We start from the raw sequence: 16,778 nt of genomic DNA on the forward strand, positions 1-16,778 counted from the left end.
ACAGTATACACAATTGTCATAGATAAAACAACATATTTCGCGGGTAACCGTACATATATATATATGTAAAAAATATGCAACAACTATATTAATTTGATATAATGAAGAGAACAATAGGACAGGCACTTTTGTGCTCTTATGCACGCCCCTTATAGACCTCTTAGGAATGGGGTGAGGTCAACAGTAGACAGTTTTTGGTTGAAGATTTGGGGATTTTGGGAAGAGACCACAGAGTCAGGTAGTGTATTCCAGGCATTAACAACTCTGTTACTGAAGTCATATTTTCTGCAATCAAGATTGCAGAAAACAGGACTTATGTCATAAAGTCATTATGTCTTAAAGCTTATGTCTTAAAGGGCCAGAGAGGGTTGTGGGGTTTTTTTGCCTTGCACCCCCCTCCCAAGCCGTCGTTCTGGCTGTGTTTGACTAGCATCCGGTTCTAATGTGGCTATTATTCTGTGTTACGTTAAAAGCTTAGTGTATCCTCAAATCGTTATGCTTAGAATGCAGCCAACACACCATATTGTTAAAGACAGAGATTCTTCCCCCCCCCCAAGTTTAATGGGGAATACATTATGATCCACAGTTGTTGTGGTTATTGCAAAGTCAGGTCCGACCCATCGCGACCCCATGGATAACATTCCTTCATGTCTTCCTGTCCTCTACCATCCTCTGGAGTCCATTTAAGCTCACACCTACTGCTTCAGTGACTCCATCCAGCCACCTCATTTTCTGCCGTCTCATTCTTTTGCCCTCAATCGTTCCCAGCATTAGGCTCTTCTCCAGTGAGCCCTTCCTTCTCATTAGGTGGCCAAAGTATTTCAGTTTCATCTTCAGGATCTGGCCTTCTAAAGAGCAGTCAGGGTAAATCTCCTCTAAGACTGACCGGTTTGATCACCTTGCAGTCCAAGGGACTTGCAGGAGTCTTCTCCAGCACCAGAGTTCACACACCTCTTTATTTGAATGTGGTAGAGAGTGTGGATCTATGAAAGATAATTCTTGTGCGTTCATACTCGTGGGTATCTGTATCACAGACCACATTTTGCATCTCACTAGGCAAATTCTTATTTGTGTCTCTCACCCCTGTGTATATGTGTGTTCTCGTGTGTTCCCTTTTACATTCATGCCCCTCCTTGATGCTAACTGCTGGTTAGGAAAGCTTCCAGTCCTACTTTGGAATTATATTTTTGTCCCATTTTTATTATATTTATCTTGTTTTTCCTAGAGGCCACAGAAGTTATTTTAATTTTTTTTCAGGATATTATATAAATGTTGTGGCCAGGGGGAGGGGGCTGCCAACCTGCATTCCTGACCGATCAGAGAGCGAGACAGAGAGAGAGAGAAAAGAAAAGGAACCAACATGATTTTTGATGGCGCCATTGCCTCAAAGCCATTAGAAACACCACAGGCCTGGCGTATGTTCTCTGGTGTCTGGACACAAACACAGGCAGAAGCTGGGTAGGCCATGGAAGTGGGGGCGGTGAGCGAGTTAAAGAGCCCACGCTGCTTATGCCCTGCTGAGTGCTGACTTGGATGGGGGTGCTGGAGGGGGGACACACAGCATTGAGGTTTCACATTCGTTTCCAGCCAAGATAATATAGCCAGGAGAATAGCAGCACTACGCTGCTCTAATTGTTCAGCATTAGCCATGTAATAATAATAATAATAATAATAATAATAATAATAATAATAACAACAACAACAACAACAACAACAACAACAACAACAACAACAACAACAGAGTTGGAAGGGACCTTGGAGGCTTTCTAGTCCAATCCCCTGCCCAGGCAGGAAACCCTACATCATCTCAGACAGATGGTTATCCAACATTTTCTTAAAAATTTCCAATGTTGGAGCATTTACAACTTCTGCAGGCAAGTCGTTCCACTTATTAATTGTTCTAACTGTCAGGAAATTTCTCCTCAGTTCTAAGTTGCTTCTTTCCTTGATCAGTTTCCACCCATTGCTTCTTGTTCTACCCTCAGGTGCTTTGGAGAACAGCCCAACTCCCACTTCTCTGTGGCAGCCCCTGAGATATTGGAACACTGCTATCATGTCTCCCCTAGTCCTTCTTTTCATTAAACTAGACATACCCAGTTCCTGCAATCGTTCTTCATATGTTTTAGCCTCCAGTCCTGGGTACTGAATACATCATGGCTGTGATGTCCTCCATCTCCAGGGGATTGAAAGCTAAGTCAGAAAAGAATAGGAAAGAGGTCAATCATATTCAGTGAAGAAGGAACAAAGTAGCATTCGGTCTCTAGGGAAGGGGTATCCATACTTGGCAACCTTAGGACTTGTGGACTTCAACTCCCAAAATCCCTCAGCCAAATGGGGAATTCTGGAAGTTGCAAGTCCACAAGCCTTAACGTTGCCAAGTATGGAGACCCCTGGTCTAGGTCAAGGACAGAGGAAGTGGTGCAGACAGGAACTCTCCCGTCTGAAATGAAATGCTTAGCAGTCGAACAAAGATTTATTCCAGATGGAAGCAACACCACCTTAGCCCTAATGTAGACATTGCTCTGAATATTCTCTACTCAATGAAGCAGCACTGCAGAAGATAGAAAAGTCACACAGAAGATGATTACGAGCTTATGTAGGTTGCAGGAGAAAGGGATATAAGAAGGCAGATTCCAACTGAATGTAAACTTTCTAATAGTAAGAGCAGCTTGACAAGGACCTGGTTCCAGGTAGACCTTGACAAATCCTGCTCTAAAACGTGGGGGGGGGGTTTCTTCTACAGCTGGCGGCATCCCATAGCAAAGTCCAGGCAATAAAATATTAAGATCGTTGCACATTTGGGGTCAGAACTGTTAAGTGAGTCACACTTGATTTTACAATCTTCTTTTTGCCATGGTTGTTAAGCAAATCACTGCAGTCATTAAGCGAATCCAGCTTTCCCCCCATTGACTTTGCTTGTCGGAAGCCAGCTAGGAAGTTCACAAATGGTGATCACATGACCTTGGGATGTAGCAACCTTCGTAAATACATGCTTGTAGCCAAGCAGCAAATTATGATCACGTGACTGCGGAGGTCACAACTGTGACTGTTGTAAATGCAAGGACCAGTCATAAGTCACTTTTTTTTCCAATGCCGTTGTAACTTCCAACAATTGCTAAATGAAATGTAAGTCAAGGACAATCTGTACAGAACCTAAGAAGCAATGGGCCTCCTGACTGAATATGTTCAAACAAAGGTTCCGTAGCCAAAACTGGATTATTTTATTCCTGATCTAAACAGTAGTGGCCAAAATTGTGGAAACCTTTTGGGAAAGGTGTATTTTCTAAAACTAGCTACTAACGCCACTTTTTTTTTTTTTGGAGTCGTACCATAAAATTATATGTCAATGGAAAGATAATTTAATCAAGAATGTAATGGAATAACCTTTATGAAGGATTTGCTATTAAAATAGCAATTACAAGATAAAGAAGAAAAGTGAAACATGTAGAAAAAATGAGATATACAAAAATTATCACCATAGAAAAAAAAGATATACAAAAATTATCACGTTAATTAATACTTAGTTGGGTAACCTTTAGCACAGCGGTTCTCAACCTGTGGGTCGGGATCCCGTTGGGGAATGATGATTTGCCAGGGGTTGCCTAAGACCTTCGGAAATATGGGAAGTATATTTGCGAGTAGAAGAATCGCGCTCCAATAGTTGACTCCACAAGCCAGCTGCAGGCTCTTCAAATCACTAGCTAAATTCGGCTTCAGGCTCAATGAATTAAAAAAGAGAGAAATCTTTGCTCTGATGTCTCCCTCTCAAGCCAGCTGCAATCACTCCCAATCCCTAGCCTAACCTGGCTTCAGGCGCAATAAACTTAATAGGGGAGGAGTCTCCGCTTTAATGCCTCCGTCCTCAAGGCAATCGCAAGCAGTTCAGATCGCTAGCCAATACAGCTTCAGGCACGATAAATTCAAAACGAAAATAATTTTACGGTTGGGGTCGCCACATCGTGGGGAATTGTATTAAAGGGGTCGCAGCACTATAAAGATTGAGAACCACTGCTTTAGCATGAATTATGGCTTTATAGTGTCTTCCCATGGAGTGAATCAAGTCTTTTAGTTCTGCACCTGTTATAATGTGAAACCAAAGTTGAATTATTGTTTCTATTAACTGGGTTTTATTGCTGGGTCGCTTCTGACTAACAAATTTCTTTAGTAAACTCCGTAGATTTTCAGTTGGGTTAAGGTCTGAGCGATTCCCAGGCCATTCCAGCAGTGGAATATGATTATCTTGAAACTCCCCCCAAAAGTGGTGTTATTAGCCACCAAACCTCAAAAATACACTTTTCCCAAAAGGTTTCCACAATTTTGGCCACTACTGTAGGGGTGGACTAGATGTTCTAATTGGCAACTTCCAACTTTTGGGTTTTCTGAGTCTTTCCCCAAGTTCTTTTTTTTATTTTTTTACATTTATATCCCGCCCTTCTCCGAAGACTCAGGATGGCTTACAATGTGTAAGGCAATAGTCTCATTCTATTTGTATATTTACAAAGTCAACTTATTGCCCCCCCCCAACAATCTGGGTCCTCATTTTACCTACCTTATAAAGGATGGAAGGCTGAGTCAATCTTGGGCCTGGTGGGACTCGAGCCTGCAGTAATTGCAGGCAGCTGTGTTTAATAACAGGCTTCTTACAGCCTGAGCCACACCGCGGCAGTTCAGTTAAACTGCTACCCACCTGTGTTTAAGTTGGCAGCAAAATGTATCAGCAAAGAAAATGCCAACTGCGCTGCTAATCCCTAACCCCGTGATGGCGAATCTATGGCACATGTGCCAGATGTGGCATTCAGCACCCTCTCTGTGAGCACACGAGCCGTCGCCCCAGTTCAGCTCTGCCACACATGCACGCATGCCTCCCGTGGTCCAGCTGGTCTTCAGGTCTCTGCCATGCAGGCACGGGGGGCATGCGTGCGTGGGGGTGGGACGCATGCAGGGGGTTCATGCGCATGCAGGTCAGGGCACATGCGGGGGCGCTTGTGCATGCGTGGGGGCAGGGCACATGCACGGGGCCACACACACTTTGAATTTTGGGGGTTCGGGTGTGCATACACGCATTCGTGTGTGCACACGCACACTTTGGGCACTCGGTCTGGAAAAGGTTAGCCATCACTGCCCTAACCTGTCTATCAAGTCAGGGGTTGTACTGATTTTGAGTGCCAAGATGTGTCATCAGCCTTCCCAGGTAGAGCAGGGAGGAAAGATGAGTAGATGAGTTAAGTATAGTTTATTGTAAGGCTACATTAACAGAATTTTGCAGGTCTGAAAGAACAAATCCCCTGCCGTCTCTTTTGCAGTCTGAGAACTACCGAGCCTCTCTCTTTGCCCATTATGCAGCTGCAGGCTATGCCTTCTCTTACCTGATCATTCCCTAGGCAGCACCTCTGCCCCTTGTCTCCCAAGTACCATTACAAAAACATTGGCCATAATGGTGCAATGGTCCAATGCAACCAGGTATGTGATTTATGTGCATCGTGACATGCATAGCAAATGGGCCGAGCTTTGTTTTTTTTAACCATGGCCTGAGGGTGCCACAAATGGACCAATTAATTTTACTTATAAGCATTACAAAGCAACACTGCAGAACATGAGAACTTCAGATATTCGTTTCACGAAAAATGCATTCTCCAAATTGCTTAACATGCAAGTTAGAAAATTGAGAATGTCATTTTTAGGCAGGAGACATCCTGGTTTGGTTTGTTTAAATGGCTTCGTGGCTCAGTTACATTTGCTGAGACCATTAATTAACCTACCATCCTGCTTTTGAATGAAAACTTTCGAAGTGGTTTTCTAGGCTTCAAACCCATTTCTTAAAATAGTTGGGATTACAATTCTCCCCTCCTTTTTTTAAAATGAAAAGACAAAGAGAGTTCTTTCCATGGTTGTATTAACCTCAGAGATGTCTGCAGAGAGGAGGTCAAGATAGTGGCCATAACCATATGACTAAGCGTCCTTTCTTTACATATATTGTGTGCCGCACAATAAAAGGGGTACAAATTTGATAAAATCAACTCCCTGATCAATCTGGATTCCACTGTATGTAAGTCAGCAGAAAAGCATACTAACATAATTAGAGTTGCTCCTACATCTGGGACTTTCTGGTCTCAGCAAACAAAGTTAGGAAGTGATGCTGCCTTTTCAGATTTAATGATGACTGTTTCAAGTTTTCCTCTCTCAGCTTGCATCATCTACCACCTGCAAGAGCTGCCACCAATCCAGTAGTGGGATTCAGTTACCTTTGCTACCGGTTCGCAAATGAGAGCGTGCGAGCGCCTGCGCCTGTGCAGAACCTTCTGCACATGCGCAGAGTGTCCATGATGACGTCTGGGCGGGTGGACAGAGCCTCCCCCGCCACTGCCGCTGCTGGTTCGCCCAAACTGGGTAGAACTGGTAGAAACCCACCACTGCACCAATCATCCACCAGAACAGTGTTTCTCAACATGGGTGAGGGAATTCTGGAAATTGAAGTCCACATATCTTAAAGTTGCCAAGGTTGAGAAATGCTTTTCTAGAACTTGTGACAGATTGTAACTAGGGATTCTGGGCACTCCTCCATGCTTCATCCCTGGCCCCTGTTATGCTATCCCGTCCAGTTAATCAATATATTTTGTTGGTTTGTTTGGATTCAGGGCAATAGAATTGGAATAGAAATAGAATAACAGAACAGAACAGAATAGAACAATAATAATGATCCCCTAGGAGGTTGTTAAACCAATATCAAAATACAAAACTAGGACCCCCCACTGCATTTTTCTTTCCTCCTTGTCCTTTTTTTTCCATGTTCAGAATTACCGTTCTCCTTCTCCTTTCTTTATGTGAGAAATTTACAGTTTTAAGGAATCTACAAAAGAGTTAAAAAGCCAACACTCCAGAAGATAGGCTCAAATTACAGAAAGATCTTGACAAACTTGAACATTGGGCGCTATCTAACAAAATGAAATTCAACAGTGAAAAAAGTAAGATTCTACATTTAGGCAAAAAAAAACAAAATGCACCAGTACCGTATATGTGGTACCTTGCTCAATAGTAGTACCTGTGAGAGGGATCTTGGAGTCCTAGTGGATAACCATTTAGATATGAGCCAGCAGTGTGCAGCAGCTGCTAAAAAAGCCAACACAGTTCTGGGCTGCATAAACAGAGGGATAAAATCAAGATCACGTGAAGTGTTAGTGCCACTTTATAATGCCTTGGTAAGGCCACACTTGGAATATTGCATCCAGTTTTGGTCGCCACGATGTAAAAAAGATGTTGAGACTCTAGAAAGAGTGCAGAGAAGAGCAACAAAGATGATTAGAGGACTGGAGGCTAAAACATATGAAGAACGATTGCAGGAACTGGGTATGTCTAGTTTAATAAAAAGAAGGACTAGGGGAGACATGATAGCTGTGTTCCAATATCTCAGGGGTTGCCACAAAGAAGAGGGTCGGGCTGTTCTCCAAAGCACCTGAGAGTAGAACAAGAAGCAATGGGTGGAAACTGATCAAAGAAAGAAGCAACTTAGAACTAAGGAGAAATTTCCTGACAGTTAGAACAATTAATAAGTGGAACGACTTGCCTGCAGAAGTTGTGAATGCTCCAACACTGGAAATTTTTAAGAAAATGTTGGATAACCATCTGACTGAGATGGTGTAGGGTTCCTGCCTAGGCAGGGGGTTGGACTAGAAGGCCTCCAAGGTCCCTTCCAACTCTGTTGTTATGTTATGTTACTTCATTATGCTATGTAATCTTTATTATTTCCATGGCACACTTACAGGGAATCCTTGACTTACAATCATTTGGTTAGCTTAGCTACTGACGACACTGAAAAATGTGACTTATAACTGTTGGTCCTCATACTTACAACTGTTGCAGCATCCTCACAGTCACATGACCAAAATTTAGGTGCTGCTTGGCAACCAACATGTACAGGTAATCCTCGATTTACAACAGTTTGTTTAGTGCCCCTTCAAAGTTACAATGGCACTGAAAAAAGTAGAATAGAATAGAAGGGAAGGGAAGAGAAGAGAAGAGAAGAGAAGTTGGAAGGGACAAGTGACTTATGACTGTCTTTCACAGTTACAACCTTTGCAGCATCCCCATGGTCATGTGATTAAAATTCAGATGCTTAGCACCCGGTTCATACATGACCGTTGCTTTGTCCCAAGGTCATGTGATCCCCTTTTGCAACCTTCTGACGAGCAAAGTCAATGGGGAAACCAAATTCACTGAACAACCAGGTTACTAACTTATCAACTGCAGTGATTCACTTAACAACTGTGGCAAGGAAGGTCATAAAATGGAGCTAAACTCACTTAACAAATGTCTCACTTAACAACAGAAATTTTGGGCTCCATTGTGGTCATAAGTTGAGGACTACCTGTATTTACTATGGTTGCAGTATCCCAGGTACATGTGAATGCCATTTGTGACCTTTCTAGCCAGTTACCGACAGGCAAAGTCAATGGTAAACACTGAATTTGCTTAATGATCAGATGATTCACTTAACAACCATGACAAAAACAGGGTTGTAAAGTGCATGTGATTCATTTAACAATCACCTTGTTTAGCAATAGAAATTCTGGTCCCAATTGTGGCCATAAATTGAGGACTACCTTTACTGGAATGGGGGAAAAAGGAGAATACTTTCCAGTGGTGAAATCAACTTACCTTCCTTACCGGCTCAGAAGTCCACACGCTGCGCGCATCACATACACACGCAGACCTTCTACGCATGCGCAGAAAGTAAAAAACACATTACTTAAAACCAGGAAGTAATGACACCCAAGTGGTGGGTGTTGCCGGTGCTTTGGCGATCACTACTGGATTGCCGAACCACGGCCACGATCGCTATCGTGAGATCCAGTCAGAACTGGGAGCATTTCACCCCTGATACTTTGTGAACCATGTCTACATCAAGAATTGAACACAGAAGTTCAAAAACAGGAAGGAAAGTGAAGCAAAATATCTTGCCAATAAGAACACAAATTGTACCCAAGCTCAGCAAAGATCTGGGATTGTGAAGAAATACCAGTTTTGCTTCGGTTTTAAATAAACCAAAGTGAAATGAACCAACAAACAGACAAAAAAAATCAGGTCTCAAATACTGATGAATGCATTGAGAATGTTAGCAGATGATTTTAAATGGTATGAAATTATGAATATCTGCATAAAATTGATGATGGCTATCCACTAGATTACACAAATCTAAATATTGCATAGTCCCAACCTACTGAAACTTGTCTAGGGAAATATATTTAAACACTCATATGTAAATGATAAATTTCTCTCACGCACAAACACACACACACACACACGATATATATATAATCTTAAAATGTTTCCAGAGAGACTTTTAATAAACAGAATGTGCACAGTTGATTATAGTAATTTCACAGGAAATCCAGTTGACATTATTTTCCTTTGGCTGCACCATCTTTATTATCTTTAATCTTTTTTTTCTTCCTTTGTACAGTGACAATTTGCTTAAGCACAAGAATGGAACATTTCCAAAGTTGGGGTTGTTTCATTAAGCCTAATTACTGTTGCTGTTTGGGTTGGGGGAGTGGCTTTGACAAGAGCAGTAATACACATCCTCTGTTTTCTTCCCCCTCCCTAGACTCCTGATTTATACACATATTTCTGCATAATTCTTCTTTTTAGAAAGCCAATTTCTTGAGAAGTACATCAACTGTCCAGTACACGTATAACCAATGGTCAAATCCAATTTTTTTACTACCGGTTCTATGGGCGTGATTTGTTGGGCATGACTTGGTAGAGGTGGCAGGGGAAGTATACTGCAAAATCTCCATTCCCACCCTATTCTGGGGCCAGCCAGAAGTGGTATTTGCCAGTTCTCCGAACTGCTCAAATTTTCCGCTACCGGTTCTCCAGAACCTGTCAAAACCTCCTGGATTTCACGCCTGCGTATAACTTCCTTTCTTATGAATCCTGGTGGCGCAGTGGTTAGAATGCAGTAATGCAGGCTGACTCTGCCCACTGCCAGGAGTTCGATCCTAACTGGCTCAAGGTTGACTCAAGGTTCCATCCTTCCGAAGTTGGTAAAATGAGGGCCCAGATTGTTGAGAGTAATAGACTAATATTTGTAAATGCTTAGAGAGGGCTGCAAAGTGCTGTAAGCGGGATACAAGTCTAAGTGGTAGAATTTCGGGGTTTAATATATAAATGCTTTTTTGCTTCTCTTAGTCAGTGGCCATTTTATAAGCTAGAATTCTAATATGTACAAGAAAGCAAACAAACAGCATAGCATGAGGGCTGGAGTCTCATTTTCTCTGCTTGTGGCTCCTTTGACCACATTGGGAGAGTAGCAATTCTCCCTTCTTGCTTTGGGCCCATGTACTCAAGAGTTTTTCAACTCTTTGGAGAAGATTTTGTGGTCACATGGGAGAGCACAATTCCATTGCATCAGCAAAATTCACCAGTGGACTCTGGAGTCTTCCCGTTTGTAGGCTTGTGATTCCCATAATTGTCAAATTGGAATTTTGTTCCTAATGTTCAAATAAAACCAAATCAAAGAGAAAGAGGCTGCATGTGCAAAGTGAGCAAAACAGTTGCGTGCATGCTTCCAACTATAGTTATCTCAAGAAACGAGCAGGGAAGGAAGACAGTGGATGGGACATACAGAGAGAAACCTATCCACCCACAGCACATCCTATGATGTTTTGTTCGGTAGTATACAGTAAATTGAGGAACACGGTGGCTCAGTTGGCTAAGACTCTGAGCTTGTCGATCGAAAGGTCGGCAGTTCAGCGGTTCGAATCCCTAATGCCGTGTAATGGGGTGAGCTCCTGTTACTTATCCTAGATTCTGCCAACCTAGCAGTTTGAAAGCACGTAAAAAATGCAAGTAGAAAAATAGGGGCTACCTTTGGTGGGAAGGTAACAGCGTTCCGTGTGCCTTTGGCGTTGAGTCATGCTGGCCACATGACCACGGAGACGTCTTCGGACAGCACTGGCTCTTCGGCTTTGAAACGGAGATGAGCACCACCCCCTAGAGTCGGCAACGACTAGCACGTATGTGCGAGGGGAACCTTTACCTTTACCTTTTATATAGTAAATTGAATAGGGTGAGTTTATATTTAGAAAAATACAGGTAGTCCTTGACTTACAACAGTTTGTTAGTGACCGTTTAAAATTACAACAGCACTGAAAAAAGTGACTTATGACTGTTTTTCACACTTATTCACCCTGCAGTCTTCCTATGGTCACATGATCAAAATTCAGATGTTTGGCAAATGATTCATATTTATGACAGTTGCAGTGTCCTGGGGTCACGTGATCAGCTTTTGCGACCTTCTGACAAGCAAAGTCAATGGAGAATCCAGATTCATTTAACAACTGTGTTTTTACAAACTTAACAAATGCAACAATTCACTTAACAACTTCTGGCAAGAAAAGTCGTAAAATGGGGCAAACTCGGTCAACAAATGTTTCATTTAGCAACATAAACGTTGGGCTCAATTGTGGTCGTAACTTGAGGACTACCTATATAGAGAATAAGCAGGGCTGCCGCTCACCTGGAAGGCACCTATCTTTGCTATATCACATGGTAGCAATAATTTCCACATGCTTCGTTCTCCTGTTTCGTCTACAGCAGTGGTTCTCAACCTTTTCTTTACCACGAACCCCCTTTAAATACCTTTTGTGGCCACGGACCACCAAGACTGAGTTCAAAATTTAAATCATAGTATTTCTTCAAGGCTTTGCAGGCCCCCTATGATGGCATCGTGCCCCCCCACCAAGAGTCTGCGGATCGCAGGTTGAGAACCACTGTTCTACAATACATGTTCAGAAGCACGGAGCAGTAACTGGCTAGGCCCCTTCCCCAGGGGTGAAATGCTGCCAGTTCAGACCGGATCAGCCGATCCAGTAGCAATGGTGGCGGGTGGTTCAGAGAACTGGTAGCAAAAATCCCTGGCCTCCCCCCCCCCCACCGCCCAGCTGAGCCACATGATCGTCAGAGCCTCTTTTTTTTTTGACTTTTAAAAGCATTTTTTTAACAACCTCTTTGGCCGAAGAGGTTGTAAAAAAATGCTTTTAAAGGGTTAAAACAAGGCTCTGACGATCCCAGCTTAGGTGCCTGATCATCAGAGGCTTTTTTTTTTTACTTTTAAAAGCATTTTTTAAAAGGTAAAAAAGCTGAAGCCTGCTAGGCAAAAAATGGGGGGTATAGGCAAAAAATGAGGGGGGCTGTTCATGAGAGAGAGAGAGAGAGAAAGAAAAAGAAAGAAAGAAAGACAGAAAGAAAGAAAGACAGACAGACAGAAAGAAAGAAAGAAAGAAAGAAAGAAAGAAAGAAAGGAAGGGAGGGAGGAAAAAGGAGAGGAAGGAAGGAGTACAAACCTGGCACTAGATGCAGCTTCAGAGGACAATCCAGGGCTGGAAGGGACCTGGAGGTCATCTAGTCCAACCCTGCTCCAGCAGGACATTGTTAGTAAGTTTCTGACTTTTGATCCCCCAGTCACATAGCCACGCCCACCCAGTCACATGACCCCCCCACCAAGCCACGCCCACAGAACCGGTAGGAAAGAAATTTAGATTTCACCACTGCCCTTTCCCCAACTGGCACCTCGCAATGCAGCATTAATACCATCCCCATCCTTTGGCACTCACTGTGTTATGTTGCCTTTGTGCAGTGTGAAACTTGTGCACCTTCTTGCAGTAACCCTGAGAACGAGAACCGCTCGTGGGCGGCCATTACACTTCTGCGAGTAGCATACAGCAGAAAAGTAAGCTTCCCCTCTCCCTGTAAAGACGACTCGAAGTTGGACAAAGCCTGGGTCTTTGCAGTATCCATGCCTTGTCCCCTTCCTCACATTATTAGCTGCTATGGACAGAGCTGGCTCGGTATATCCCTTCGCAATGCTGTGACCTAGTAAACAAGGAATGGATGCCGTCATGAGCAAGAGGGCACTTCCTCAGAGAATCCTATTGCTAGGAATCTTTTCATAAACAGTGTAACCGTTTGCACGTGTCCCCCTTGCAGCTTAGCCAGGGTTGCAATTGCTCCTCTTCCACCCCTCCTCTTCTGTGTTTGTACTGGCAGAAAGATGCAGATGAATTGAAGGCCTCTTGTTAAAAGAAAAAGAAAAAAAAAACTTCCAGAAACCAAAAAAGCCCCAAACTGAAACTCCAGGAGATCAAAGGGTTGGCTGGTGCCCAAGGCGTTGTGAAGAGTCGGCCTGTGGCAAGTTACACTTGGCACAGTTCAGCCTCCGTGGAGCCACCCACCACCACAAGCTTGACTTTGGAGGAGGCCTCTAAAACCTCAGCCAAGGAAGAGGAAGGGGAGGGCAAGTCACTAGGAGATGCTGCGCCCAGCTGCCAGGTGTGAGTTAGAGCCTAGCATCTTATCATAGATTTATAGAATTATAGGGTGGCAAGGCAGCTGGGAGATCTTCTGATTCAACCCCCTGCCCAAGACAAGAATTTCCATGCCAACTCAGGCCAACGTCTGTCCAAACTTTGCTTGGAAAACGTCCCATGATGAAGAATCCAGGAGGCAGGCTTCATCACTTGATGTTTCATCATTTGATGAAGGAAAGTTTGGACAGCCATTGGCCAGAGTTGGTATGAAAATAGCTCCCATGGTTAGGAAATCAATCCTGATTTTGAGTTTGGACCACTCTCTGTAAAGCTTCCACCTATTAGTTCTTATCCTATTTTTGGGCTCAATGGAGAATAGATCTGAAATCTTTTCCATACTGCAATTAGAAACTCCTATCATTTTTTGTTTAGTAAGCTGACCAATTATTCTTCTTTAGGGAGGACAGTCCTTCTTTTGTAAGTTCTGTCCTCTTTTGAAAAGTGTCCTCCTACATGTCCTCCTTTTCAATATTTGAAGACTAATCCGTAAATCTCCATATTCGATCAATGCTGATCCGATCGTTGGGTGTGACGTATTTGTATTTCACATGACGATTTGTCAAGGCTTGGTACAGTGCGGTGAAATGCGATTATGAGACGCATGCGCTCCACACAGGAGAATTGTTTTGAGAGAGTGTGCCGTGTGCAAGAGTGCGCCGCACGCAAGTGGCTTTGTATACTTCTTACCGAAACACGACACGGCACACACACACACATTAGACTCACTTCTTTCTCAGTGAATATTCAACCACACACAGGTGAGCACAATAATTCACGTTTTATTAATTCATTATCTATTTAATAATTTCCAAATATGTATAATTTTATTTACAAGTTTATTCGCTTATGTTATTGTTTCAGCTTTAATAATTAATTTTATTTATTCAATTTCTAATGATTTTTGGAAAAGTGAGAAATCGAGTTTGAATGTTGATACTCTAGCTGCAGTACTTGCCATAAAATTCAATATGAAGGATATTTCTTGTTCAGAAACTTCCAATATATTATTAGAAGATGATACACTGACAAAAAATATTCATTCAATGGAAAAGTACTCATTTAAATAATGATTAATAGGCATGTAAGCATAATTATAATACAAAATGTTATTGTTACAAATGTTTTTATGATGCATTTATCATATTATAGTGTATTCTGTATTATTGTTGCAATGAATAAAATGTTTCTTTTATTTATGATATCTTTTTTCTTCAATTTATTTGTGTCCTCCTTCTCCTTATAAAAAAGTTGGTTACCTTATGTTTAGCCTTGTTTCGTTTAGGATAAACATACCTAGCTCCTTTAACTATTGTTTATAAAATTTATAATGCCCCTCACCATTGTGTTCATTCTTCTCATTCCAGTTTGTTATGTACTATAGAAACTAGAATTGGATACAGAATTCCACGTGTACCCTGATCAATGTGCCTTAGACCAGAGCTACTGCTTCCTGTATTTACCATCTACCATTTATATAGCACTTGAAGATGCTACAAGTGCTGTGGATTCATTCTGCTTGTGATCCTCTTTACAATCCATCTCACTAATTTCTAAAATCCCTTATAAGCAAGCAATTTTGACAAAACTAATCTGCCATTAGTTTCCAACAAAAAGAAAAAAAGAGGTGTTTTTCTTAGGAAAAAAAATGATGCCATATCTGTGTTTGGCTTACCTTACAGAATAGAATAGAAGAGAAGAGAAGAGAAGAGAAGAGAAGAGAATTTTTTTTATTGGCCAAGTGTGATGGGACACAAAAGGAATTTGTCTTGGTGCATATGCTCTCAGCGTACATAAAAGAAAAGATACCTCCATCAAGAATCATAAGGTACAACACTTAATGATAGTCACAGGGTACAAATAAGCAATTACATCTGTACGATATAGTCTGTCATAGAAGAAAGATTATTAGGTGACAATAATCTGGCAAAATAGATGCAAAATATTATTGTGTGAGAGATGGGATAATGAGAATCGAAAATAATGATTTGCTGGAGCCACCTCACACAGTCCATTCTGGAGTACATGTGGGGACAAAATGATTTAAAACGGGAACTTCTTGGCAGATGATCAAATAAAAGTATCAAACATTCACTTCAAGAAATCTATCAAGGCTCTTAGAAAAAGGATGGCCCAGCAGGCCTGTGGAGAGGGGGGTTCAGCTGGTACATTGTTCCAAGGCTCATGGAGCTCAAAGGGGGCCCATGAAGGGGAATTAAAAAAAAATTACAAAACCAAATCTTTAAAAACAATATTGGATATATACTTCATACTCTATACTTTGTGTCAGAGATGGGTTTTAGCAGGTTCTGACCAGTTCTGGACAAACGGTAGTAGAAATTTTGAGTAGTTCGGAGAACTGGTAGTAAAAATTCTGACTGGCCCCATCCCCATCTATTCTCTGCCTCCCAAGACCCAGCTGATAGGGAGGAAATGGGGATTTTACAGTATCCTTCCCCTGGAGTGGGGTAGGAATGAAGATTTTACAGTATCCTTCCCCTGCCACGCCCACCAAGCCACATCCACAGAACTGGTAGTAAAAAAATTTGAAACCCACCACTGCTTTGTGTGTATAGCAAAACCACCTTGTAGCCTTGTTTGATGTAACTTTCAGTAATCTGAAACTCAGTGAACAGCTATGTGCGTAATCTATTGAATTTGGATGTCCATGTGGATGTCACATACTTAAATTGTGTGGAAATGGTCTTCAGGTCTCTGCCGTGCATGCGTGGGCGGCACGGGGTGTGCAGGGGGTATCTATCAACATTGGTATTATTTAGAAATGGAATGGGGCAGATGGGGGCAGTGAGCTATCATCAGCTTGAAAAAAAAACCTTGCATATCAGGAATGGAAAAGAAACTAGTTAGTTAGTTAGTTAATTAAGTAAGTAGTACAGCTCAAGGTAGCATACATATTTATTTGTTTACTAATATTCCTGTTTCTATTTTCTGCCTGATGGGACAATTGATGAAGCAAGCAAAGAACTAGTTCATGATGTGAAATGCTCAAGGTTTGATCTCTATGGTACCTGGTGCAAATATTAAAACTAGAGCATTGCCTGAATTTATGATAAGCGAGAACATGAGAATATTCTTGCAAGATAATCCAACAATTGATTTTTTCCTAGTCTTTTTGGGAGAGGCATGGAAGTACTACGAAATTCATAGGTCGGGAATGAAGATGAGGGCCACCCACAAGAGTTTTTTCCTCAGCCGCAGGTACTGATGATTTTGTCACCAGTAAAAAAGTTGGTGGAATTATTTTGTATGATTTATCACATTTTTCATTAAAGTTATCAGTTACAGGGCAGAATTCTTGCAATCCCTAGTGAATGAATTCTATAGTTTAATTATATATTCATAAGACATGGAACAGTGAGATATCTGTGCAGAAATAGAACTATTTACAGTTGT

Source organism: Ahaetulla prasina, chromosome 2 (genome assembly GCF_028640845.1).
Source record: "Ahaetulla prasina isolate Xishuangbanna chromosome 2, ASM2864084v1, whole genome shotgun sequence".
In the NCBI taxonomy this organism is placed as follows: Eukaryota; Metazoa; Chordata; class Lepidosauria; order Squamata; family Colubridae; genus Ahaetulla; species Ahaetulla prasina.